We start from the raw sequence: 26,569 nt of genomic DNA on the forward strand, positions 1-26,569 counted from the left end.
TTCGTCAGGTTATATCCACAGATTTCTTCAGAGTTAATTAAACACAGTAACTTCCCACACTTAAATATCCCTCCAATTAATCATGTGACTCAGTTAATTGACATAAACCATAAAACAATCAATATGACACAATATTTAAAAATCCAACATATAAAAATATTTTACTCCCTAAATGCCTATGCATTTAAACACAATATAAACAAAGCTTTAAAACACTGGCAATAGACAAACACTCATTTAATCCAGGAAAAGCACATGCATTCAGTTTAATTTGCCATCTAAGTTCTTTTAAATCCAATATATCATTCCAAGGACCACCCCTCACATTCCTAATCACATGGTCAATTCCAATAAACCCAAATTCATGATTTGGATTTTCAGAAATATGTTTTGATAAGCCATTATTAATATTGCCTTTCCTAATGTCCAAAATATGCTCCTTAAACTTTCTTTGTGTCTTCCCAATGTAAAAACAACTACAGGATTTGCAAAGGGCTAGATACACTATACTCTTTATGTTACAATTACAATAAAATGGTACACAAATGCAGATTCCATTCACATACACTTTATCCAACTCAATAAGATGTTTACAGTGGTTACAAAAACCACACCTATGAGTACCTTTCCTTCTTGAAGAAGCTGAATAGTCAACATCAGTAACAGCTTCTAAAATTTCTTAAAAACATCTATCCCTTTGATATACCATCTTAACCCCATTCTTCCATAATTCTTCAAGCTCCTTATAAACTCCAAAAATTTGCCAATATGTACTCAAAACGTTGTATATCTGTACACACTCAGGGGAAAAATGGTAATAAAAGAAACACTATGGTCTCTTTTTGTAACCGGTTCGAATTCAAGATTAATAGTAGCTGTACTCTCAACCCGGGCAGACAAAAGAGGAGAATAAAAACCAGACATTCTTTTCTCCGTGACTTCAGAACATACTGCTTCAATTAAAGCTCTAGGGTATCCTCTGGATAAGAACATATCAATGAGAATATTCACTTCCCTCCCAAAAGTTACATCATCAGATGTCATTCAAGTGAGACGAACAAATTGAGCCTTAACGATACCCTTTTTATGATGAACAGTGTGACAACTATCAAAATGTAAATAACGATTCGAATAAGTAGGTTTCCTAAATATTTTACTAACAAACATCTTATTAAGGGTATCTTTAAAATAGGAACATCTAAATAAGAAATGTCAGTTTTACTTCAAGTAGCAGTAAAAGTGAAAAAAAGAAGTAGTTTGATTTAAGTACTCAATAAACTGTTGCAATTTATCCTCAGTTTCCTTCCAAAAAATAATTACATCATCAAGGATTCTCAAATATAGCACCCAAGGTGGGGAAGGTCCAAAAAAATCCAGCACAAATTTCCTTGCCCAGTATAACATAACAATGTTTGCAAAAATAGGGGCACATGCTGCCTCCATTGCAACACCTTTTTTTTCTGGAGATAATAATGTCCTTCCAAAAACACAAAATTGTTTTTTAAAATAAGTTCCATCAACAGATCCAAGGTGTTGATTTCATTGTTAGAAAATATGCCCAACCCCACCAGAAACTCATAAAACCAATCAAGACCTACATCATGAGGGATCATGTTAAACAAGTTCACAACATCAATTGTACAAAAAATCAGGTTGTCATCATAAAAAACTTGTGGAACCTTGTTTAAAAAGTCCCAGGAGTCTCTACAAATGTGCGTATATCGTTCCATGGGTCTATATTATAGCATCGAAGTTTGTAAACATCGAATGTTATAATATCGAACCCTAAACACTGAAATCTGAAAACATCAAACAGTTAGAATAGCGAATTTTTTCCCAGGGAAAAAAAATTGCTATTCCGAGAAACATACACACAACACAAACACACACAGAAAACAGCAATCCACACACATACACTTAAAATCCTACACCTAAACCTAAACTAAACTTTACATACACTATTAGCTATCCACTTACCTTAACCCAACCCTAACCCTAAGGTCCGTCACTATCGCACACTCACCTCACCCGCGCCCTAACCCTAACTCACCTAACCCGCCCCTAACCTTAACCTACAAACAACAGCACACTTACCTGACCCACACCCTAGCCCTAACTCACCTAACCTGCCCCCTAACCCTAACCTACACACAATCGCACACTTACCTGACCCGTGCCCTAACCCTAACGTCCACACAACCGTACACTTACCTGACCTGCTCCTTAACCCTAACTCACCTAACCTTCCCCTAACCTACACACAGTCACACACTTACCTGAACCCAACCCATAATGTTCCAACATATTGAATGCTGAAAACAGCGAAGCCACAGCAACAGCCCACCAAATTCTTTCCCTGGGAAAGAATTCTGTGTCCTGCACCTTTGCTGTTTTCAGCATTCGACATTACTGGTTCGATATTATAACATTCTAAGTTTATAAAATTCGATGTTATAATATAGACCCCGTTCCATAACATTTTTTAATGTAATATCCACATACCTCGCTAGGGAATGTGTCTTTGATTTGGAGGCATTCACAATGGGTTGTAATGTTGGATCCCTCACGTCCCTGTGGATCTTAGGCAACCCAAATATAGAAGGCATAAACGGAAATTTTACATGCAAAAAGGACCAAGTGGCAAAGTCAATCTGTTCTTGGTCCAGCATGTCTTGTAATATCCAATCAATTCTAGCATGTGCAATATTCACAATATTAAGAGAAACTTTTTCATAAAAATCACTACCGCATAAATACAAAAGCATTTTGTTCAAATAATCCTCAACATTCATTATTACAACACCCCCCTCCCTTATCAGGTTTCATAACCCAAATAGACTTATTAGTACACAATTGCTTCAAAAGCTCATTTTCTGCAACCAAAAGATTGTTGTGATCATTATAGTTGGTTTTGGCTAAAAATGCCCTAAATTCAAAGTTGCAAAGTTTCTCAAAAATGAGCAAAGGTAATGCAAGTGGGGGGTTAAAAATACTACTCCTTCTTAATCTATTCTAAGAGTCAAAAAAAGAGTTTTCTTTAAACAGCGATTTCAAATTTATTTTATGTAGAAATATTTTTAAATCAATAATGAGATCCTGTATTTTGGTATGTGCCATAGGAACAAAGTTAAGGCCTCTACTTAATAAGTCAGCCATCGCACAATCATAGTTTTCACAAGTATAGTTGTAAATAACTGTAAACATCTTACTGAGTTGGATAAAGTGTATGTGAATGGAATTTGCAATTGTAGCACAAAGAGTATAGTGTATCTAGCCCTTTGCAAGTCCTGTAGTTGTTTTTACATCGGGAAGACACAAAGAAAGTTTAAGGAGCGTGTGTATGAGCATATTTTGGACATTAGGAATGCAATATTAATAATTATATTATTAATTATTAATTAATATATATAAAATATATTTCCGAAAATCCAAATCATGAATTTAGGTTTATTGGAATTGACCATGTGATTAGGAATGTGAGGGGTGGTCATTGGAATGATATACTGGAATTAAAGGAACTTAGATGGCAAATTAAACTGAATGCATGTGTTTTTCCTGGGTTAAATGAGTGTTTGTCTATTGCCAGTGTTTTAAAGCTTCGTTCATATTGTGTTTAAACACACTCTGTCTGGATTGGATCTGTCTCACAGGCAGTTTCCTCTGCTTACATACATCCATTCACTCACAAATCTATTTCTGCTTTCATGCACGCATTCACATACACACACACGCACACACACACACACACACACACACACACACACACACACACACACACACACACACACACACACACACACACACACACACACACACACACACACACACACACACACACACACACACACACACACATACAGTTTGGGAGGGTGGCCTAATGGTTAAGGTGTTTGCCTTACAAACACAAGGTGCAAGGTTTGAGTCTCACAAGGGATAATTGGCTAGGCTTACAAAAATGGTTCACAAGGGCAGTTAGCCTAGTACTAATCTATGAATCTATACACACACACACACACACACACACACACACACACACCTTTTTGTCTTCTTTTTTATATTTTACACTTGCTAAATAGCAGAAATGCTGCTTAGCAAGCGTAAAATAATAGCGGCCATTCCGTTTGCTCAGTTTGTGCTCCACGGCACCTTGATAAGCTGCAGTGATGCAGCGGAGCCGTTTTTTCACTGGGCATTACTTGTACATTAATATCCTGCTGGAGAATGGTCATTCTCCAATCAGGGTATTGATGTACAGTTTTCCAATTCTCTAATTCTTAATATACTTCCCCACGCTGATCCACCTAACAGATATTTTTGTTTTGCGCTGACTTTAACTTTAAATTATAATGATTCTTTCTCCACATTGACTTTGTTGTTATTTGATAATTTATTCTTTTTACTAGTTTATTTGGTCTGTTTTGGTTGGCATCCTAACATTTCATTGTTTGGTTTGTGCACTTTCCACTTCAGCTGCCTTTCTGCTATGCAATAGTCTAAGGTTATGGGCTTCTAATATTGTATAAGATTTTCAGATTTTGGTTACAGTATTTCTGGCCATGGTTGACTACTTCATCTGTTATCAAAGTGTGTCGACTATTGTCACATTTCACATACTTCTCAACCTCTTAGCATAAGAAATGTGAACAATGTGAAAAATAATGGGGTGGGGGTGGTAAGTAACACTCAAATTCAGGGACAGTTTTTAAATATTGCTCTTGTAAACTTAGGAAGTTTTTACAGTAACATGGATTAGATCTTTACTGAAACTTTCAATTTTTCTTTAGAAGTTGCTAGTATTTTTGCTATTATTCATCCAATAATTTTTTTTTCTTGGCTGTAGTTTTTTTCGCAGACCAATGCAATAGGTGGATTATTACAGTTTACACGTTATGCTGTTTGCACTCTAAAGTTTATAATTTTTCTTCTATCAATGTTGACTTTTAACTTTTATCTTATTTCATTGACTTTTATTTTGGAGGGAACCTACTTCAGCTCTCATTTCCTTTAGCTGGACTCATATTCCTGGACAGCCTTTCATCATCATCCGCTAGAGCCTGTGCCTCTTAAAAATGCATGGGGATGGTCACTGTTCCTGCCTGGGCTGTGTAACTACTGAACAGACAAATGGGCTCTTAGTAATGGTATCAAACACTGTAAAATGGTAAAATCTTCCGACACTGCAGTCTTCTATTATTTGTTTGCACCCTCTGGTGATACATTTAGGTTGATAGAAGAGACCAACCCTCCCTTGGCCCAAACCATCTTTGTCCACAACAAGCTATGTATCATTCATAACTTCCTGCGTGATAGCCACATAGTTATCATACTCATGTCCTGGCTTGAAGACAACTTTGGTGCAACATGTATGATAATTATGCCTCCTATTTTCTTATGACCCCTACTTTCTTTGTATTTCATAGCTCCTGAGTCACATTCTGCTGGGAACACCATTGGGGTGGCATTACTTTCTCGCTCCAGTTTGCATTTATTACAGGGGCATTATCGGATTGCTCAGTTGTCCTAAGCACTTCATGGGACCAAGGACAAGACATCTCAGCTACCATCCACCCAGTAGCAGTAGAACATTCATTTAGATGTCCACTGATATCCTTTTTGACTTAGTGTTGGTTAGCCCCATATGGCTTATCTTTGTTGATACCATCTTCTGGGTTAATGAGTAGCCCATGGCTCTTGTAAAAGAATGTCATTGTGTTTGAAATGGATTTTGGTTGGTGGAGTAATTATCCCTGCTCTTCACTATTTCAGATGTTCTGTGGACCTTATGTTTCAGTTTGATGGAACAATTATTGATATGGTGGGCATTGCCTACTACTTCATGTAATTGAAATTCTCATGGTGGTTATTTCCAGTCTTGAATTGGTGCAGTACAGTAAATTTAAGCTTGCCATTCTTGAGGTTTTCTGAGCTGCAATACCTCAGTTTCTTGGCCAAGGCAGTTTTGTTAATATGGTTGACAGGTAAAGGTTATTTGTAAATACTGAGAATAGAAGTGGACCTAGGACAAAACCTTGAGGGACCACTAGTGTCATTGACAAAAAAGGGGTGATAGAGTGTGTTGCCAAGAAATAGCTTGCCGGCATCCAGTAATGTAATCCTGGAACCAGCTAAGAGTACAACTACAAAAAATTAGCTCAGAGAGGACGTCTAGAAGTTTAGAATGAGAAACCATATCAAAGGCTTTTGATAAGTCAAGGAAGTTATTTTTGTTCCTATCATAGTTGACAGTGTTAGAAAATGACATAAGGGCGGTTGATGTGCTGTGGAATTGTCGGAAGCCATGCTGAGTGTTAGTTAGAAGTTTGTTAGTATACAGATATTCAGTGACATGCATACGAATGACCCCCCCTCTAAAATCTTAGACAGTGGTCATAATATTGCGATAGGATGGTAATTAGGGAAATCAGTTGAAGAGCCTCCTTTATGTAGGGGTATAATGTATGAGGTTTTACAAATGTGAGGGACTTGTTCAGCTATGGATCTATTGATCAATATTGATATAGGATACGCTATTCCGTCTGCTGTTAGCTTTAGATATTCAACAAGTTGTCTGCTGCTAGTGTAGTGGGTTTTAATTGTTTCAGCAGTTTTCTGATTGCGCCGGTTTTAATAGGTTGCAGGTAGAAAGTTGATGCAATGTTAAGAGAGGAAGTGGAAGTTTTGTTAGGTGAAGGGGTTTGTTTGTTTGACAGTGCTGAGATGGTTTCAGTAAAGTATTTGTTAAATTCAGTAGCAATATTGTCTGAGTTATTAGTAGTGGTAGGTGGAGGTGTACTGATTTTGCCTGGCAGAAGAACATTGTTTATTGATGACCAGAATTTTTGGGGAATATTATGGTGCTTAGATTGGATTTCAATGTAGAAATTTATTTTGTCTTGTTTTATTTGCTTCTTTATTTTATTTCTAAATTCATTGTAAATTTGTCAAATGGGTTGTGACCTTGTTTTATTTCAGGTTGTCCAGGCCTAATTTAAGTAGAGATTGTGTTTCTTTCATTAGCCATGTGGCATAGTTGGATTTAACACAAATATATTTGCTGGGGGCTTGAGAGTTTAATATGGCAAGGAAGGTGGAGTTGAAATAGTCAATAGCTTCATGTAGGGGAAGCTGTTTTAATGGTGACCAGTTACAATCTTTGAGTATATCTATTAATGTGTTGGGATTCAGGTGTTTTGTGTTTCTTATTTGTACAAATGTAGTATGCTTAGTTCATTAGTTTGTTTCTTAATTACATAAGGTGGGAAGTGATCACTGAGACTATCTTGTTGACAGCCGGAGTGGGAGTAGAGGGCTGGCTTGTTTGCTAAAATGCAGTCTAGTGTGGAGTGTTTGTGGGATAGCTTATTAAACCTAGTGGGTGACTGGATGAGTTGACTGAAGTTGAGCATGTTGATGCAATTTTTGGGGGTTTGGGGGAGTTTCAGTCTAACCAGTCTATGTTAAGGTCACCCATAATGATTGTTTCTTGAGGTAAGGATTTACTACACCAATGAGAAATGTTTTCTAGCATCTGGATATTGTCTCCTGGTGGCATATAGGTACCTATTATGTAAATCTGTTTCTTGGGTCCAGGGATTTTTCATCTAGTGTTTCTATAGAGGGAGGGTTTTTAAATAGTAGGGTACACCTCCACCTCTTTTACTTATTCTGTTTGTACGTATGATAATATAACCTGGTGGTAGTATTTCTTTGCTGGGTGTGTTAGGATTTAGTCATGTTTTGGTGAGAAGTGCAATATCAGGGGAGTAAAGGAAGAGGTTGGCATGCAGCTCATATATTGTATTGTTAACAATTTTTATATTCATATTTAATAGTAGCATATCAGATTTGCCCTAGGAGGAATGATTTATGTGAGACTACTATATGAATGTAAGACATTTTAGAAGTAAAGCTAGAGGGTTCATAGACTGGACCAGGATTTGGGTATATGTCCCCGCTAAGGGTTAGACTTGATGCAATGTAAGAATTTGGCTGCGTGTTTATCATAGTCCAGGGAGATACCAGATATGTTAGGATGAGGACATAGAGAGTATTTTGCATGGTTTAGGATTGAGATTTAAAATGGAGCTACATATGGGAATGTTAGCTGGCTTGGGTGATCTTTGGGAAATACAGTGTTATTTTTTCAGATTAAATTCAATCACATCTAATTGATCACAGCAAATAAATTATTTTTTAAAAATTTGGAAACCACCAGGATGCAATCATCTTCCAGAAACAGTGATCATATGCAACAGTGTTGACATAATTGCACCTGGGTGACTGAACAAGTAATAGCTCACAGCTCAACATCAGCAATATCTTCTGGCTTGAGACATACTAAGGAACATTACTGAATTACAATAACAATCTTAAAATGAAACCAGAATATCCTACTACAAAAACATGCTTAAAAATGTTTAAATACTTATTTAATTCCATTATTATTATTATTATTATTATTATTATTATTATTATTATTAGGTTTTTTTTTTTTTAATTTTGGAGAACTAAGACTGCTACCATACCTGCCTGTAGCACTTATTTTGGGTTATATATGCTTTTGGTAAGATTGTCTATTTTTTTGTGGTTAATTCTTTCAGGGCTTACACTGTACCTTTATGGAAAATGTGGCGATATATTTTTTTTCTTGAGAAAATGTTGCCCTTTTAGTTCTGTTGTTATTTATTCTTTAAACATGTGTTTTAGCCATCTTATTAAACCTCATTTCTGTAGAGAACCCTACAGGAATAACAATGCTGTTTACACTAGACAGCTAGTATGCCTTTTTTTGAATACTCATTATAAAAAGAAATACTAAGAGACTGACAAATATGTTAATTACTTGCTTAATGTAATCATAATGCAAAATAAGTCAGCCTTTGTTGATGTTAAACAAGCTTTCAATCCAGCTTCATTTTCTCTGCCTATAAGATATACAGTTATCACTATAACAGCACGTTGTCTTTGCCAAGGGTTTTTTCACACAGTAATTGCAGTGCAATACAGATGAATGAATGAATGAATGAATACTTTTTTTTTCTTTTTTTCATAAACAGAATAAGGGTACATACTGCAGAGAAGTGAAAGTAAAAACATTAATGTCACTTTTTATGTTTTTATTTTGGTGAAACTTTATCTGCAGTAAAGGTGTGTGTTTGTGTGTGTGTGTGGGAATGTGTGTGTTTGTGAATATGTAGACCAACACACACAAATATGCTGTTAATCAATTGTTCCATCATATAACAATTTTCTCCTGGATAGCTTCCAGAATTACAAGATATAAAATGTAATGAGATAATAAAGAAAGTATCAGAAATTATGTTTCTGTTTATCTATCTATCTATCTATCTATCTATCTATCTATCTATCTATCTATCTGTCTGTCTGTCTGTCTGTCTCTGTCTCTGTCTGTCTATCTATCTGTCTATAATCGCTGCTTATAACTGAATCATCTAGGCACTCAGCATTTCCTTTAGTGATTTGATCAGTAGATGCATCCGATCATATACTCCTACCGACTCAGTACTTCCCTGCATTCAAATTGTAAGTGTGAGGACTGCATTTGTGAGTGCTAGAATCATGAAAGATTTGACTAAGTCAGTCATCTTAGATCTGCAGTCACATATGTTGCAATCTTACATATTGTTCTCTGTTCATGAAACAAGGCAAGTATTAAAAAAAATGAAAAAATATACATTGTTACTGTCACTAATTCACACATAGATAATGCCATATTATCCATTTATTCATACTTTTATTCATTCATTCTCCATTTACCCATTTTAGCCAGTGCATGGCTGAGGGGAGTTGCATATCCCAGCACTTATCAGGCACAAAGTATAGACGCTTTTACTGGCTGTTAAAGGAGGCAGCTCAGTGCAAGACACACACACAGACTTACAGACAAATACACACATGCTCACACAAAACCTCATGCAGCATACAACCCTATGGGCAATATATGCACCACTAATGCATGTACTACACATTTTTGGGGATGTGCGAGGAAACTAGAGAACTCCCCAAAAATCTATACTGAACCAAGAAGGAAGTGCTACGAGGAAGCAACATTAACTGATGCAAACCTAAGATGTCCTAGATAGTAAGTCTAAGCGTTAATTGGATGCACTCCTTGATATGGTGTTTGGAGAATATTTGTTTTAGTTGTGAAATAATGCTCAACTGGCCAGAATAAGATTCCATCAAAAAAGGACACAGTGGGAAGATAGGGTGGATCCCATCACCCTGTAGTGTGACAACCTCAGAGTTGTTATATAAAGTATGGTGGATACAAGGAGTGATGCACATAGGATGTGGTGGGCTTTGTCCCCTAGAAAATCATCTCTTTTTAATATCTATTTAAATATGATTGGAGGAGTGTTTCTTTAAACAGTATTCCATCACAATTTGTTTGAAAGGCTGACTTGCATTTAATGAAATATTAAAGACACATTTTCTTATAAAATAATTTGCCAGATTAAATCAACTGATTGTCGCTTATCAAGGGCATTGTTTTTTGCATGAATTCAAATGAGGGTTATTGGATTATGCCTCATGGCATCCATCAGGAAAGTGGGGGAGGGACAGTTGCTAAATTAACAAAGTCTGCTTAAATTTATTAAACATGTTTTGGATATACATTAGATGCCAGTGAAGGAGCAAATTTGTGTTAGAGGATTTTAACTATCTGGCACCAAAAACTTTTATGCTTATCGCTTACCCTCCACCAAATAAGAGGTGTCTGCTATGGTAAAGAATATTATATTATAACTGGTACATGCATGATTTTACATTTCCTCAGTGAGTGTACTTTATGTTAATTACTCATTGGTCAGTCATTGGTTAGTCATACACATAATCATAATGGCAAACATTGTATTCCACACAACTTGACATCCTTGCTGCGGAAATGTTCTCAATCTACTGTTTTTATGTCTTTTGACAGCTTTTATTAGACAGAAAAGTTTCTCTCCATAAGTTAAAGAATAAGCGCAAAAATGTCAACTAAACATACATAAGGGAATGATATACCTCATGTACACCAGGATACATTCATTTTTTATTTAAGTATAGGACTTGGGCATTTTCCAGTTAATCAAGTGGTAAGAAAAAAACGGGTATGTTTTAAAATGGCCTAAAAGTAGCAACTATGGCACGTCGTCAGTGCTACATTATTATTATTATTTTTGTTCAGTATTGTAGTAGAGAATCATGGTTCTTAATGGCAACCGAATAGCTACTGCCTTTATACAGAGTACTCAACCCAGTGCCAACATTTACAAAAGTTAGTACTTAATAAATCCCTAGATCCAGGCAGTGGAATTATCCCATTAAGAGTCCAAATACATGTTTGACAGCATTTTTTTTCTCTTAATGTGATGTGTTACAAGCTATCTCAACCATAGCATGGTGGCTTTGCACTGAGTCATCATCCATGATTCCAATGAAATCCAGCATCACCTGCAACACAAAATAGTGGGCACCATTTGATGGTGACTGCATCCTGCCTGGAGCCAGGTATACTGTCCTATATACCTGATAATGTGTGAGCTACCAAGATGACCATGTGGGCCATCATCACATGTGAAGCATTGGCAGAGGTTGCCAGATGTGAGGTTTAACTGTCTGATTGGTACACAGACACATTATGTATGATGCCTTGTGCATTGGACAGTACCAGGCAGGTGAGAGAGCAGAAAATATTCCAGCTAATGTAGTTGGTACTGTATGGAGCAAGTGAGGTTTTGATGGTTTCTCCCTTTTTTAATTTCTACAAGTCTTTGGGGGTTTCTGTTACTATGAGGGGAATGGACCCCGTTCCTAAGTCAAAGTACACTTAAAGTTCATGAAATTAGTATTGTTTCAATCTTTGATGTCAGCCAGAAGTGCTCTTTGCAGCACTCACAATGTGCCCTGCAATTTGTATGGAGTTACATGTATTGGAAACATATCTAAATACGACTGTAGAATGTTTTTTATAAGACCCGATGTTCCTACTACTATTGGAACTACTTGATAGCAGTGTGAGTGCAGTCATTGTCTCTTAGAACCCCAGGAAAATGATATAAATACACACACACACAAGCACATACACACACACACACACACACACACACACATATATATATATATATATATATATATATATATATATATATATATAGATAGATATAGATATAGATATAGATATAGATAGATATAGGTATATATCTACCTGGGTCTGGGACACATGCTCGACTAGCATATGTCCAAATCACAAAACATTGAACGCACATACACAAAAGCACTTAACATCGAAAAGCACTTCTGTGTAGTTAAAAAAAAAATCTATGTTTCTGTAGGGGGGCTTTGCCCCACTGCACCCCCCATGTGGGGGGGCTGTGCTCCCCCAAACCCCTACTTTATTATTCTCACTCCGAGATCGCACTACAGTGGGGAAAAGAGAATTTTCCCTTACCTGCACTGTAGTCTGATCTACGAAACAGGCACACATACACGAAAGCGTTTGTCGATGTTAAGCGCTTTCGTGTATGTGTGTTTGATGTTATGCGATTCAGACATATGATAGTCGAGCATGTGTCCGGATCCCATCTATATATATATATATATATATATATATATATATATATATATATTTATGTGTGTGTGTATGTTAGTAATGGGTGTCTCCTCTTTTGTCTGTGGAAGCCAAATATGATTCTCCACATCCTACATTATCAAATCAAGGAACTGATATAGAATTTGTGAGGCTGATACATGCAAATTTACTCTTCTGCACTCCTTCATGTAGTGGGCAAGCCCCACACCCCCCAAACCTATGTATACCTTCTCTGACATTGTCAAACCTTAGAGAAAAGAGAATACTCCCAGAAATGGCAATCTCGCACTTATTTAAGTCTGATTTTCAGTCATTTAGACTCCATTTTTCAGGACTCAATACTGCAAATCTCAAAAATATAAAGGGTTTCTGCTTTTTTTAAATTTCTCTATATTTGTAGAATTTCGAATAGTGTGACAATAATTACCCATACTCCTAAGTCAGGGTACGATTGAAGATCATGGCATTCGTATTGTTTCTGTCTTTGATGTTTACCAAGAGTGCTATTCTCAGCACCTGCAATGTAATTGTAATTGTAATGTTACAAAGGCATGCATCTGGAGAGTTTCTCCCTGGGCCTCCGCTGAAAATTGGCTTTGTTCCAAGTCGGACTTTCTCGGTTAACAAATGTTAAATAAATAAATAAATAAATAAAAATACCTAGAATGTCTCCTTCTGCAGCTCATTCAAGGATACATGAATTGGCAGCATATTTTAATATGATTGTAAAGTTTCTTTTTTTCGTTAGTCCTGTTGAGCCTTCTATTATTTGTTCCACATTGCTCTCATTTCTGCTTGCAAATTCTGCTGTGATATAACTCTATGTCTCTCAGTGGGTAAGGCACTACAATTACTAGGTGAACAGTTTCAGTGATTAACACTACTTAACCATGGTCATTGCCCAGGTTGCGGCCACCATGCATCTACTAGCTGCCAAAATGGAACACCACATTGGTATTCCTAATCATGCTGCCAACATGCTATGCCACTCCTACCATGGATTTCTCCAAGTCCCAAAACTGCAGATAAGTACTGTGCACTTGGTGGTATTAGGTGATCCCATGTGGTATGATGCTTTGTGGTTCATGTTTCTGACACCTCCCACCTAATTGTATATTGTAGTGTTTGTACATTTTCCATTGCAACAGTCTTGCCACATATTTGTGTCTTTCTTTATACAGACTATCAGCCATGAGTGCATCACACCCAGCAACAAGATGTGCAACTGTTTCCAGCCCACTATTTTGGGTAGCCATTATTAGCCTTTCATCTTTTAATTTAAATTCACCTCTCCTTAACCATGCCTGCATCAAATCTTGGTCAACATGTAGTTGCTCTAGGAATTTTCTATACTTGTTATTATATTTATGGGCATTCCAATTTTCTTTCCTTTTCTTTGGATCATTTTTCTTATATTCTTTCTTTTGTTTTTTGTCACATTCAGCTTCTGTCGGTCTACTTCTGCTTTGATTTCCATTCCCACTCTGTTCTGAAACGCTTCTACTAAACCAAGCAAAGATGTCATCTGCGACTTCTTGTCTTCATTTTTAATTTGTTTATATATATATATATATATATATATATATATATATATATGTATATATATATATATATTTTTTTTATTTTTATTTATTTTTATTTATTTATTTATATATATTTCTTAACCAGAATAGTCCATCTGAGCAAAAGCCTGTTTTGAACAAATCATTATTATCATCAATCCCCCTTTTCTCATCTTCTGCATGGGGTCGGGATGTGTCTACCTTCGCCATCTCTCTCTATTTAGTACCGCTCTCCTACCTTCTTCATCACTCATGTCTGACTATCACAGGTCTTCTCTGACACAATCCATCCACCTCTTTGCTGGATGCCCTGTTTTCCTCTTGCCTTTTTCTTGTCTGTCCAAAATATTCATCACCAGATTGTCTTCTGCTTTTCTGCAAATGTACTCAAACCATCATAAACACTTCTCTTTGACCTTGTCTGCAACTGTAACTTCTTTGACTTTTGCTTTATTGTCATAATTTCTTCATCTGTCCCATAATTTGCATCCTACCATGCATTCAAGCACTTCATCCATCACCTCTAGCATCCTTAACTTTTCTGCCTTTACTGTCCAAGTTTCCATACAATACAGTAGTGCTGCTCACACCACTGTTTTGTACGCCATACTTTTCAGTTTCTTTGGCATCCTTCTGCCATGTACTACTCCTAACACTCTGTGCCAAGTGGCTGCAGTTACTCTGATTCTAGCTTTGACTTCCTCATTCAGACTTCCCTTCTCCTCAACCACCCTCCTAGATAGTTGAAGCTATTTACCTGTTCCACTATCTTCCCTTCTATCATAATTGTCAGATTCTTCTGATTCCCCCATTTGCTGCCATTATAACTATCTTACCTGTACTCAGTTTCATTACACGTCTTCAGTTTTGCATTCTATTCACTTATCCTTTGATGAAGTTCCTGCTCAGTCTGCCTGTAATGCCACATTGTCTGCATGCAGCAACTTTGCTGATCTGTCCCCTACAATCTGTTTAATAATGTAGTCCATCAGCAGTATGAATACAGGGGGCTCAGAGCTCAGACCGGATGCACACCCAAACACTGTCATTGGGTCCTTGCACATATCTTGCACTAATTCTACCAATGTTTCTGTGACTTTGAACCACTGCTAGACTTCCCAAGTCTTGAGACATTGTCATTTGTTTTCTTCAGGTCTAGGAATGCCCAGTTGGAATCTTTCCTCATTTCTAGCTTCTTCTCAAGTATCTGCCTTACTCCAAACATCGGGTCAGTAATGCTGCATTTTGATCTGTATCTGAACTCTTCTCCCATCTTACTTTCTACAACTCTGGGTATTCATTTGTCAGTCACCCTCTCCAGAACATTCATGCAGTGTGATAGGAGTTTGATATATCTGTACTGCCCACAGCTGGGAATGTCCCATTTGTTCTTTAACAGTGCCACTAGTATGCTTGTTCTCCAGTTATACACCTTTCTCTACATACTGCTATGACTACCCTGATGAGCCATTTCTTCCCTTTATCATATCTGCTGTGACCTCATCTGATCCTGCTGCTTTCTCTGACTTCATTTTCCCTAGTGCTGTTCTTACTTCTTCTATGGTGGGCTACTCCTCTTCTGACATCATAAGCTGTGTCTGGGCCAGTACAGCTTCTGTGCTGTTTTCTTCATTCAGAAGCTTCTGGAAGTACTCATTCCGTCTGGCTTTGATGTCCTGTGAATTGATGACCAGACTGCTGCTGGCATCCCATATGAAGGGTGTCTATCTTCTTTATATTTCTATCTTTGCCTAGCAACCTGATATAGTTTGTTTGTTGTGTCCACTGAGTCACTGTCCAGAAGCTGGTAGAGTGCTTCTGACGTCCTGCTCTTCGCTATTGCAACTCGTTTCCTAGCCGCTTTGTTAGCCAACCAATATTCCATTGTAGCCTGGTCCATCATTTCTATATCCCACTTTTTCCTGCGCTCCTTCTTTCTCTTGATGACTTCCTGGACTTCTGCTTTCCATCACCAGCTTTCCTTATGTACTTTATTTCCATAAAAGGGTTGGGAGGGTGGCTTAATGGTTAAGGTGTTTGCCTTACAAACACAAGGTGCAAGGTTCGAGTCTCACAAGGGATAATTGGCTAGGCTTAAAATGGCTCGCAAGGGCAGTTAGCCTAGTACTAATCTATGAACCTATGAACTGACTTGGCAACACATCTGCTCTGTAGTCCTGACACATGCTGTTTTCAGGTGCTACTGTAATTCTTCAACTCCACCTATTTCCTTTCTCTCTTCTTCTTGACCTGCTAGACCCCTTAGTAATTCCTTGAACTGTTCTGTTTTCTCTCCAGTCAACTTCCAGGTCTTCAGCCTGGCCTTTGTTGACCTTAGTGCCTTCTCTGACCATTGCTTGCAGCTGGTTGTGACAACCAACAGTTTATGATGTGGGCTGACTGTTTCATTGGGGATGATTTTGCAATCACTGATTCTAACCCAGCACCATTTCCTTACAACTCTTGTATGTGATCTTGTGACTCCCTCCCTTTCTGAACTATGTGTTGGCTGCTATTAATCTATTTGCCAGACAGAAGTCTAGTATGGCTTCTTCTTTATTCTCATTGCCTTACCCATGTGGACTTGGGCAGGCCTCATATCCTGTTCTATTTGTACTAATATGTGCATTCAGGTCAGCCATTATCAACATCAATTCAGATTGTCATGTATTAACTAATATGTTCTACCACTGTTGTATGAATGCAGACTTTTCCTCAATATCACAACCCTGCTGTGGGGGATAGGCTGAGATTATGAATACTGCTCTATAATTACATTGGAGCCTGATTGCCATGAGGATGTCACTAGTTCTGATGACATCCCTCACTGCCTTTGGAAGCCTCTCCCTCACCACAATTTCCACATCATTTCTAGCCTTTCCTCTGCCTAAGTAGCAGACTCTGGACCCCAAGCCAAGTGGCTTTGCTGCATTGACCTTCCATCTTATGTCCTGGATATATAGGATGCCCAGCCTCCTCCTTACAATCATATCACCCACTTGCAAGCTACATTATGTCATTGAACCTACATTGAGTGTAAGAATTCTTAGTTCACATTGGACAGGTTAACTGACTTTACATCCAGTTTTTGCTAAACAGACTTACCCAGGTAACCAAAACTGGGCAATAGAAAATCTGCCAGCCAGTAACTTATTGACCCAGGGCTGCTGGGCTATATGGTGAACACACAATGGCCAACAGGGGCACATACACCCCTTCCACCATTAACACTGGTACCTCTCATAGATTGAAGTAGGCCAGGCCCTCAACCAACTTATTACCGGCAAATATCCTTGTCCATTTAGCACCATTATTCAACATGACTGAATCACCTAGAGCCACATTTTTTCATTGTCAAGTGGCTATCCCTGCCATAATGTGCAGTCTGTGATCTGTGTTCTCCTACCTTGAGGATATGATACACCACAGTAGATGCCCAAGTGGGTGGGCTATACAGCTCTTCCCCTATAGGACTCCATCTAGAGTCAGTGCTGCTGCCCACAGCTCCATTCTTGGATAAGTTTGAGATGGAAACATTCAGCATGTTTTTTTGAGGTGGGAGGAACCCCACAGAGACACATGGGGAACATGCAAACTCTAAGCAGGCGTGGACGGTGTCTTCCATTGTTATTTCCCCCTCTGTCACTGGGGGAAGGATCACCATGAGTGTCAGATAAGGCTGCTTTGGACTTACAGAACCACATTTTCCCACTCTTTTGACCTTTAGGATAAGGTCTGTTAGGGGCAGAAAAATGGACTCCAACAGCAGACAGAGTCTTACCATCTTGTTGACTCCTGGTGAGAGTTTCTTTTACTTTTGGTCCAAACAATGATGAGCCATCAAAGGGAGTGTTAATAAAGGAAGATTATAAGGGTTCAGCAAACTCACAAAGGCGCATCCAGGAATGTCCATGAAGAGCTATTCCTATGCCTGCTGTCCTGCTCGCCCCATCGGCTGTATAAGATATGAGGTGCATGGAGGAGTTAGAGATGGAGGTTAAGGTTGCAAACTGGGAATTAACCTTATCATTTAAGTCCTGTAGCACCTTGTAGGGTATCTCCTAGCTCTTTTAGGAGATCTCTCTGAAGTTGCGTGAAATGCAACAAATAATTTAGCAACTGCAAGGTAAAGGACGCTGAGGAGAACATACACTTCCCATATCTGTCTATCATATGAGAGTCCTTGTTTGGTGGATGGACAGATACAGAAGTTTCAGCTAACTCCTTATTTGTGGCCACTACCTCCACCATTGCATTTACAGGGACCCCTTTTGTTAAATATTGCATATCTTCCAGGGCCGTAATGAATTTATTAGGCTTCCTTGGAATGGGGTCCACTGAGTTTGGAGAGTCCCACACCTTTTAACTCACCAAACCCAGGGAGAGGATCAAAAGGTGGAGACACCCAAGAGGTGGAGGGCCGAGAGCCAAATGCCTCCTGGTATACTGACTCATCTTCAGAAGGGGAAAGGGACTTCCAGGGACCCCTCTGCTTTAGGATCTCCAGAAAGTCTGAAAAAGAGACATCCTCAGAGGGTGACCGTGGTGACCCTTCTGAATCCTCTAAGTCAGTATGAAAAGTGACAGACTCAGGGGAGTCTACCTGCTTCCTCTTACACTGTCTCTTCTGCGGGACCTCCTTAGGGGGATGCTTTGGGGAGGTATTAGAAGAGGAGGATCCACCCATTGTGGCTTCCTGGGGTACTGGCTCTATACTCTGTGGGTGATGGGGAGATAATGAAGAGGTGGACACCAGTCCCTTAGGGGGAAGAGAGGCTGGAGCTGAAGGTGAAGCAGACTCAGTGGAGAGCACACTCTGTATCGCCTTGAAGGCACCGCAGTCCTGGGCCAAAAGAGACTCCGGCCCCGAGAGGCCGGAAAGTCTCCACAGCACTGAGGAGGGTGGCTCCGATGCTGATTTGGGAGCTGAACTCACCTGACCGAGGTGCCGAGTGGGAGATCCAGTTCCAACAAGGGTCTGACTCGACTCCCCCCCCCCCCCCGGATTGATGACAGCATCAAGGAAATTGGAGCAGACGTCAGAGCTAAGATATCAGTAGTGATTACTAGCTCTGGCGGTTCCAGCACAATGACTTCCATGCTCTCTGGCTCCAAACTCCTCCGAGTCGGAGGAGGAATAGGCGTAATTGGAGGTACCATTGTCGGCTCCATGATCCGATGGGCTGGGCTCGAGAGAATTTCTGCTAGGGCCTGAGTCTGGAGCAACCTCTTCACTACCCACTCCACATCATCATCTGATAGCTTGGAGGATCTAGAAGAATGAGTCGATGATTTGTGGCTACTTGCCACCAACTGTAATAAAGGAGATTGCGGCACCAAGAGAACAAGCTCCAAGGATGGTGACCAACTCCTTTTCTGACTCCGCAACAGTTCCAATGAAGCAGATGGAACTGAGGGGAGAACTATGCTTTTCCGACCCAACAGCTTTCGTATCCAAGAGAGTAACAACTTAGATGATGCTCATCATCTCAGACACAAGAGCCGATGAAGCAGCCCTTTTAGATGTATCCAATTTGGAAGTCTGATTGCCTTCATCCACTTTCAATAATCCCCTTAAAATGAGCTTGTTTTCCTCTCCTGTAAGACCCTGGCACTAAAACTATGACAGATGGAACAGGAATCTTGGAGATGGACTGATCGAAGACAGTACACACAGCTAGTATGTCCGTCAGTTATGGACATTATCTGAGTGCAGGAATCACACTTTTTAAATCCTGATTTATGTTCCTTAGTTGGTTCTTTTGACATATCTACTGTAAGGAAGACACACTATGACTGTAAAAATATAAGAATTAACCCTGTAATTATAAAAGAAATGTAGCAAGACAGGAAGGTTTTTTTTTTTTTTTTTTTTTTTTTTTTTAAGAGAAGAGGAAGGAAAAAGGGAGGAGGAGAAGTCTCTAAGTTAAATGACTATCTCCTCCAACCCAAGGAGATGCCTCTAACTTAAATGGTGACTCCAAAGAGGGGAAGAGAAAGAGACAAGAATCTTCTAAGTACAACGGATTCTTGAAGAGACAACAAGGCCCAAAGAAAAAGAAAAAAACAGCTGCAAGGGAAAAAAATTACCAAGGAAAGGAAAGAATTAGCACAAAGGCTATTAATATAAGACTAATAGGTTATAACAGATAGCATTTAGAAGATTACTAGTATTAAGGTATGAAAAAAAATCAAATTTTACAAGCCTGAGCCAGCGAAGACAATCCCAAAGCTTCAAGCGGCAAATGAGATCTGGGGAACATCTGCTAAGCACCATGTGATAGGACTTAACCTTGAGCCAGTAGATGCTCTTGAGCTTTGGTATACAGCCAAGTCGGAGACGAGTTTCAGTTCCGAACCCAACCAGCAAGAATGAAGGCGAGATGGGACAACATAACATTGCATGTTTACACGTGAAGTTTTTCTCCACAGTTTTCTCTAAAACTATGTTTTCTAGGCCCAGTCTGACTTTCCAGGTAAACAAATGAAAATCAATCAATCACTCAATCAACCTTATCTTGTAATGTTATAAGTACTTGGCTATGCACACTGTCCCATATTCTGTACAACTTTACATTGTTATAAAAGTTTATTTTACCAGTGACCAACTATTGTAAATTACTACGAATCTAATCTTTGTTAGTCTAGATGCTTATTCTGCTATACTTTTGAATGATTTCTCATATTGTAGTATTGTCTGTATCATGATTATAATATGCTTGTATAATGACTATACGTTTCTTCTTAATGTTTTTGTGTTGTTTCTCCTCTGCTTTAAAGGGGTTTCCACCCAGTCAGACTTCCACAGACAATAAAAGTACTAAATAAATAAATAGGAGGAGGTGAAGAAATATTGAACTGAAGCTGGAAAAGTTAAGTTATTCGTATACTTAGGGTGAGTTGTGAAAAGGGACAGCAAGGTTAGTAAGAAAACTATTAAGTAAGGAGCAGAAACAAAGATAAAAGTTAAGTCAGAGGGATAGTTGGTTGAGAACAGTTGTGGAGTTAGAGTTATAGCAAATGCAGTTTGGTGGAATTTCTGGGACAAGTATACCCATTTGGTGGGTAAATAAGTTTTTAGCTGTTCAATAAAAATATTTTGTTTAGATTCATTCCTGCTGTGTGATGGGATTTTGCTTTGCAACATTTACACTGTATAAAGAGTTTTCTTGTTGGTTATTAGATTTAGCTATTTGTAAGAGATTTTTTGTTTCTCATCGTAGGTTCCTGGAGGCTAATATGTGTGTTTGTGTGTGTGTGTGTGTGTGTATGTGTGTGTGTGTATAGATAGATAGATAGATATATTGTTGTACTAATATACATGTTTAGAACTTTCACTATGGTTGGATCTGATGAAGTCAGCAGTCCTGGAATTGGAGACTTATTCATGCAGTCAATCTGGAGAAGGCTCATGCCTCCTACTGAGATGTATAACTTTTGTATGTGTTGTTTTTATATGTCATTTTATAAGCATGAAGGATTTTTCTTGTTTTCTGTATTTAGTGCTGTTTGGGGTCAGTCAATCAAACCAAAGGTTTAGGTTAGAACAGGAACAGCAAACTGAATTATGGCTTATACTTTATTCACAGATGTCAAGGCAGTTTTCAATATTACCTTTAGTCTTCTGAAGTATTCATTACTGAACTTTGCTCTCATTTTTCATATTTTACTGTCTAACCACCTTCTATTCCCAAATATTTATATATACCCCTTTGCACAAGTTATTTTTAGCATATTACTGTCCCATGTTGATTTTTCTTGGTGCTGAAGTTTTCTTTTTATACATTTGGCTTTTGTGTATTTATCAAAATCAAATGTCATTCTTATATCATCTGAGAAAGTTTTAACCGCTTGTACTTTCAAATCCTCATCTGACAAACTATACAGTATTATATCATCCACAGAAAGTAGATGAGATGCCTTTGAATAAGGTTGATTTCTGGAAATTAAGCCTAGTCTATTAAGAAATCAGCTTAATGGGTTAAGGACAAGTCAGAAAAGGAGCAGTGACAAAGAATTACATTGAAATAACTTCTTTGATTTGTTATCACTGGGATAATAAATTGTCCTTTGTCATAGTTTAGCTGCAAAGTCTTTGCCACTGTTTTATGTTTCTGTAATATAATTAATCAATGTAGGGTGTATCATATACATCTGTATATGTTGCATTATTCAGGAATGTGGGGTGATGTGGAATGCTTTTTTGCAATCAGTCCACACCATTCTTAAATGCATGCCATTCTTCTAGCTTTGTTTTATGGCTTTGTTTAACAACAGATAATGCTTTGTTCCATATGAGTTTCTTTTATTACCTTTTTATTCTCGTCATGATTTTTTTTTCTGAACGGTTATAAACTCTGCAACAATTCCAGTACACAGTTTATGGGTCTGTGCAATTTAATTGAAAGTTCATTTGACTGAATCTGAATCATAAATAGTCAAACTCTTTTGACTAAAAATTCATTTAACTGAAAACTCATTTGACTAAATCACAGTTGATAGAAAAGTGTAGAAGACTACACAGATAGTATATGGTGGCGTCATTTCTAATCACAGAAGGAATTGAGAAGTGAGTCTAGAAAGAGCACATGTGGACTGGCAATGGGCACTGTGATGTCATATAACCACCCACAGATGTTTATATTTGTGCACCAAGACTGATTTATTATGTGTGGTGTTTTTTTCTCTTCTCCATGTTTGCAACCATGACATTAGTATATATTACTAAGGAACACACGGGATGCCTCACTGTGAAATCATTTTATGGTATATCTGTTGTGTAGAATGATTTCTGTTGATTGTGCTTCAGTCAGATCAGCTTTCAGACAAATGACATAAACCCATAATTTATATATTGTTGGAAGGGAAGTTATTGGTGTATAGTTCATAGAATGGCTTGTAGTTTTCACTCTTCAAGAGGAGTAAATTTTTCCCTCTCTTTTACCAGGTTGGTATCTGTTTAGGATATGCATATAAGTAAATTTTACTTAAGGCTAAATTTGGCCACCTAGAAGAGCTCTACCCCCCCCCCTTGGGTCCAGAACTTTTTCCTGAAGAAGTTGACCCTGGACCATTCAGGCCAGTGGCTTCAGTGCTCCTCAAGCTATGTCCTAGATGACCATTTTCTTGGATGTAATCACATATTGAAGAGAGTGTCTAAGCTGATGACAAAGCAACCATTCATGGTTTCCACAATGACAGAGTCAGGCTCAGGGTGAAGCTTACCTTTATGTCAAAAGTGTATTTAAATATGTCACTTATCTAGTAGCTTCAACTTCCGCTATTCATCCTGAAACATCAGAGTAAAGGAAGGAGTATCGTGACTGTACACAGACAATCGCAGTACCACTTTGTTAAGACAATATCCATCAGAATAAAAAGGGACCAGTTTTTTTTAGCCTTTGCTCTTTGCAAGGAGGATGAAACTGTTACTTAGCAGATTCTCATTAGGTGGCTGGGGAACTGCATTGTCTTCTGGCATGAACGGAAAGCCAGGCCTCTGAAGAAACATTGAGAGTGTATTCTACTATGACAACCTTTATCTTTGTAGCATTTTTTAGGCAATTTTCATCCCATGCCATTTGAGAGACAGACACCTGATTCATACATTCTTTGAGCACTATAAACTGGATATCTAGTCTTGGGATAGAAAAAAGGTTTGGAGTAGTTGTCCTCTAAGGTATCCTTTAAGGAAGTAGTCCAAGAAAAATGAGATCCTCTCCTTCATCTTTGTGAAGACCTGGGAATCTGTTTTTTCATATGTTAAGAATATGACTGTAAAAGTAACCTTATGTTGATCATAGTAGAGTGTGAGAAAACATAGTAACAATTGGTGTTCAAGCAGAGTCATTGTAATAATACAAGCTCCTATCAGGCTTAACCCTCAGAATGACCTTTCTGTCATCTCCCATGCAGAAGCCTTGCTGAGTGAGAAACAAAAGTAGTGACACTTTTTCTAAATTGTGTAATAAAGTCAACCCTTCCACAAGCTTCTATGAGGTTTGATGACAAGAATGAGAGAACACAATATGGTGCATGCCAGTGCCTTTTAAAGCAAGGGCATCAGAGTGGATCTCTGTGCGTAGTGGAGGTAGGCCTACACCCTGCCATATGCAGAGCTCTGGGACTTGGCCTGTCAGGAGATGTCAACTTGACACTGATTCCTAAATCCAAATCCAAGTGTGTGACCCTCCAGTGGCAATGAAACGAAAAGCAGAGATTCAAAGGAACTTCATTTTTTGGACAAAAGAAGGTCAACCAGCAGGGGGAGACAGAAGAGGAAAGGATCGTTAGACGAGCAGGAACAAGTAGGCCCCACGATAAAGAAAATGTGGGGGAGGCAGAATCATTGATCATGAACCTTTCCGGCAGGGTTTTAAATGAGTATGAGAAACAAGTCCTAAATAAAGGTCTAAGTTTTATTCCCACTAAGAACAGTGACTTAGTGGACACTATTATAGAAACCAAAATGTTCATTCGTAATTTACAACTAAGGCTAGAGTTTGGACAGTTTGATGACAATTCAGTTAAGAATAAGCACCGTCCTAACAGCACTTACGTGCCTCAACTTCACCCAACAATTGAAGTGTTTGGCAATGTAGTGGAAGATGACATATACAAATGCTATCAGGAGAAAACACCTTCAAGACATGGACGCAATTTAAACTATAAGCAGAGACAAGCATTGTATTCACTCAAAGATGATAGCTCTATAATAATAAGACCAGCTGATAAAGGTGGCCCGTGGTCATCATGGATGATATATACTACACTAACAAAATGTTTCAAATGTTAAATGACAGCAATACTTACTCCATACTAACTAAGGACAATTTAATAGATATGGTGTTCAGTGTTTATAATACCTTGGATGACTTAGTTATGTCTCTGGACATAACTCAACAACTCTATGAGTACTTTAAGGTGAACAACCCCATCATCCCGATTATACAGGGACTCCCCAAAGTCCATAAAAACAGTGTAGATCCACCACTCAGACCCATTGTTGCAGGGCAAGGTTGGGTCACTGAACCCTTATCTATTTACTTGGAAAGTGTATTAAGGCCTTTAGTCAATGACAATAGGAATATTTTGAAAGATAGCAAACAGTTTCTCTTAGATTTATACTCTCAAACTCGACCATTAGGTGAACAGCAACATTACTTTTTTGTGACACTAGACGTAGTCAGTTTATTCACTGTAATTCCTAATGATACAGGAATAAGAATGTTAACAGAATATTTGAAGATACATTCCGACTTTTCGGATAAAAAAGTTGATCTTATAACTCTGTTACTTGAGACTGTCTTGACTAACAACGCTTTTGCTTTTCAAGAATCCATATTCTTACAGAAGGATGGCGTAGCTATGGGCACATCTTGTGCTAATAGTTACGCCAACCTAGTGATGGCTAGGTGGGAAGATGTTCACTTATATGACCATCCACTTTTCAATGAATTTGTTGGTATGTATTGCCGCTTTGTAGATGACCTCTTCCTTATTTGGTTGGGTGATGTACCCTCTTTAAAGAATTTCGTTTCTTATTTGGATAACACTACGGATTTTTTAAAATTCACCATGAATTTTTCAGATGAAACTATACCATTTTTGGATGTGGAAGTATTCAGGATGTCCAATGGCCTTATTAATACAACCATTCATAGGAAAGCCTGCCAAAGAAATAACATACTACACAGAAACAGTATGCATCCTGTACATGTATTCCAAAATGTCCTTAAAGGACAATTCATGAGAGTATCAAGGTTGAACCCACAACAAGAGTTCTATGAGAAAGGAATAGAGGACATGAAGGATAGATTTCTAGAAAGGGGCTATAAAGAAAATGAAATATTAGAAATGGTCAGAACTGTGGAGCGTCTAAGAACAGTACTGCTAAACCTTACTTTATGGCACATGAAGGTAGTATGAAGAGTCGAAGCCTTTAAAACTGAAATTAGAACCAACCTCACTTTCAGTAAAATGAACTTGGAGGTGAAAAAACCCTGGATAGACACTGGGAATACTGAAATCCGATAGGGATGTCAATGAGGTAGTAGGACCAACACCACGTATAACCTACAAGAATCATCAGAATTTAAGAAGCATTTTATGTAGACCCAAACATCCGGGAAAAGTAGACCAATAAATGATAGAAACACAGTACCCTGTGGTCATTGTAATCAATGCATCTACATTAATAAAGATACCACTTTTGAGCATCCTGTTACGCTACGCACATATAACTTCAGAACTAACACGAACTGTGAAAGTAAGAATGTGGTATACATGGCCACCTGTATAACCTGCAAAAGCTATTACATTGGCAAAACCAATAGATCACTTAAGGAAAGAGTTAGGGAACATATTTACCACATTAGGATAGGTACTGAGACCAATGCCTAGCTAGACA

The 26,569-nt window shown here is 38.2% G+C and overlaps 1 protein-coding gene across 1 annotated transcript in view; it reads left to right on the forward strand.

The window, feature by feature from the left end:
- Positions 1 to 26,569, forward strand: part of LOC122815364 (dynein axonemal heavy chain 3-like) — a 4,921,723-nt gene that overhangs the window by 884,259 nt on the left and 4,010,895 nt on the right. The window lies entirely within an intron of this gene.

Source organism: Protopterus annectens, chromosome 11.part0 (genome assembly GCF_019279795.1).
Source record: "Protopterus annectens isolate FY-2018-M chromosome 11.part0, PAN1.0, whole genome shotgun sequence".
NCBI lineage: Eukaryota > Metazoa > Chordata > Ceratodontiformes > Protopteridae > Protopterus > Protopterus annectens.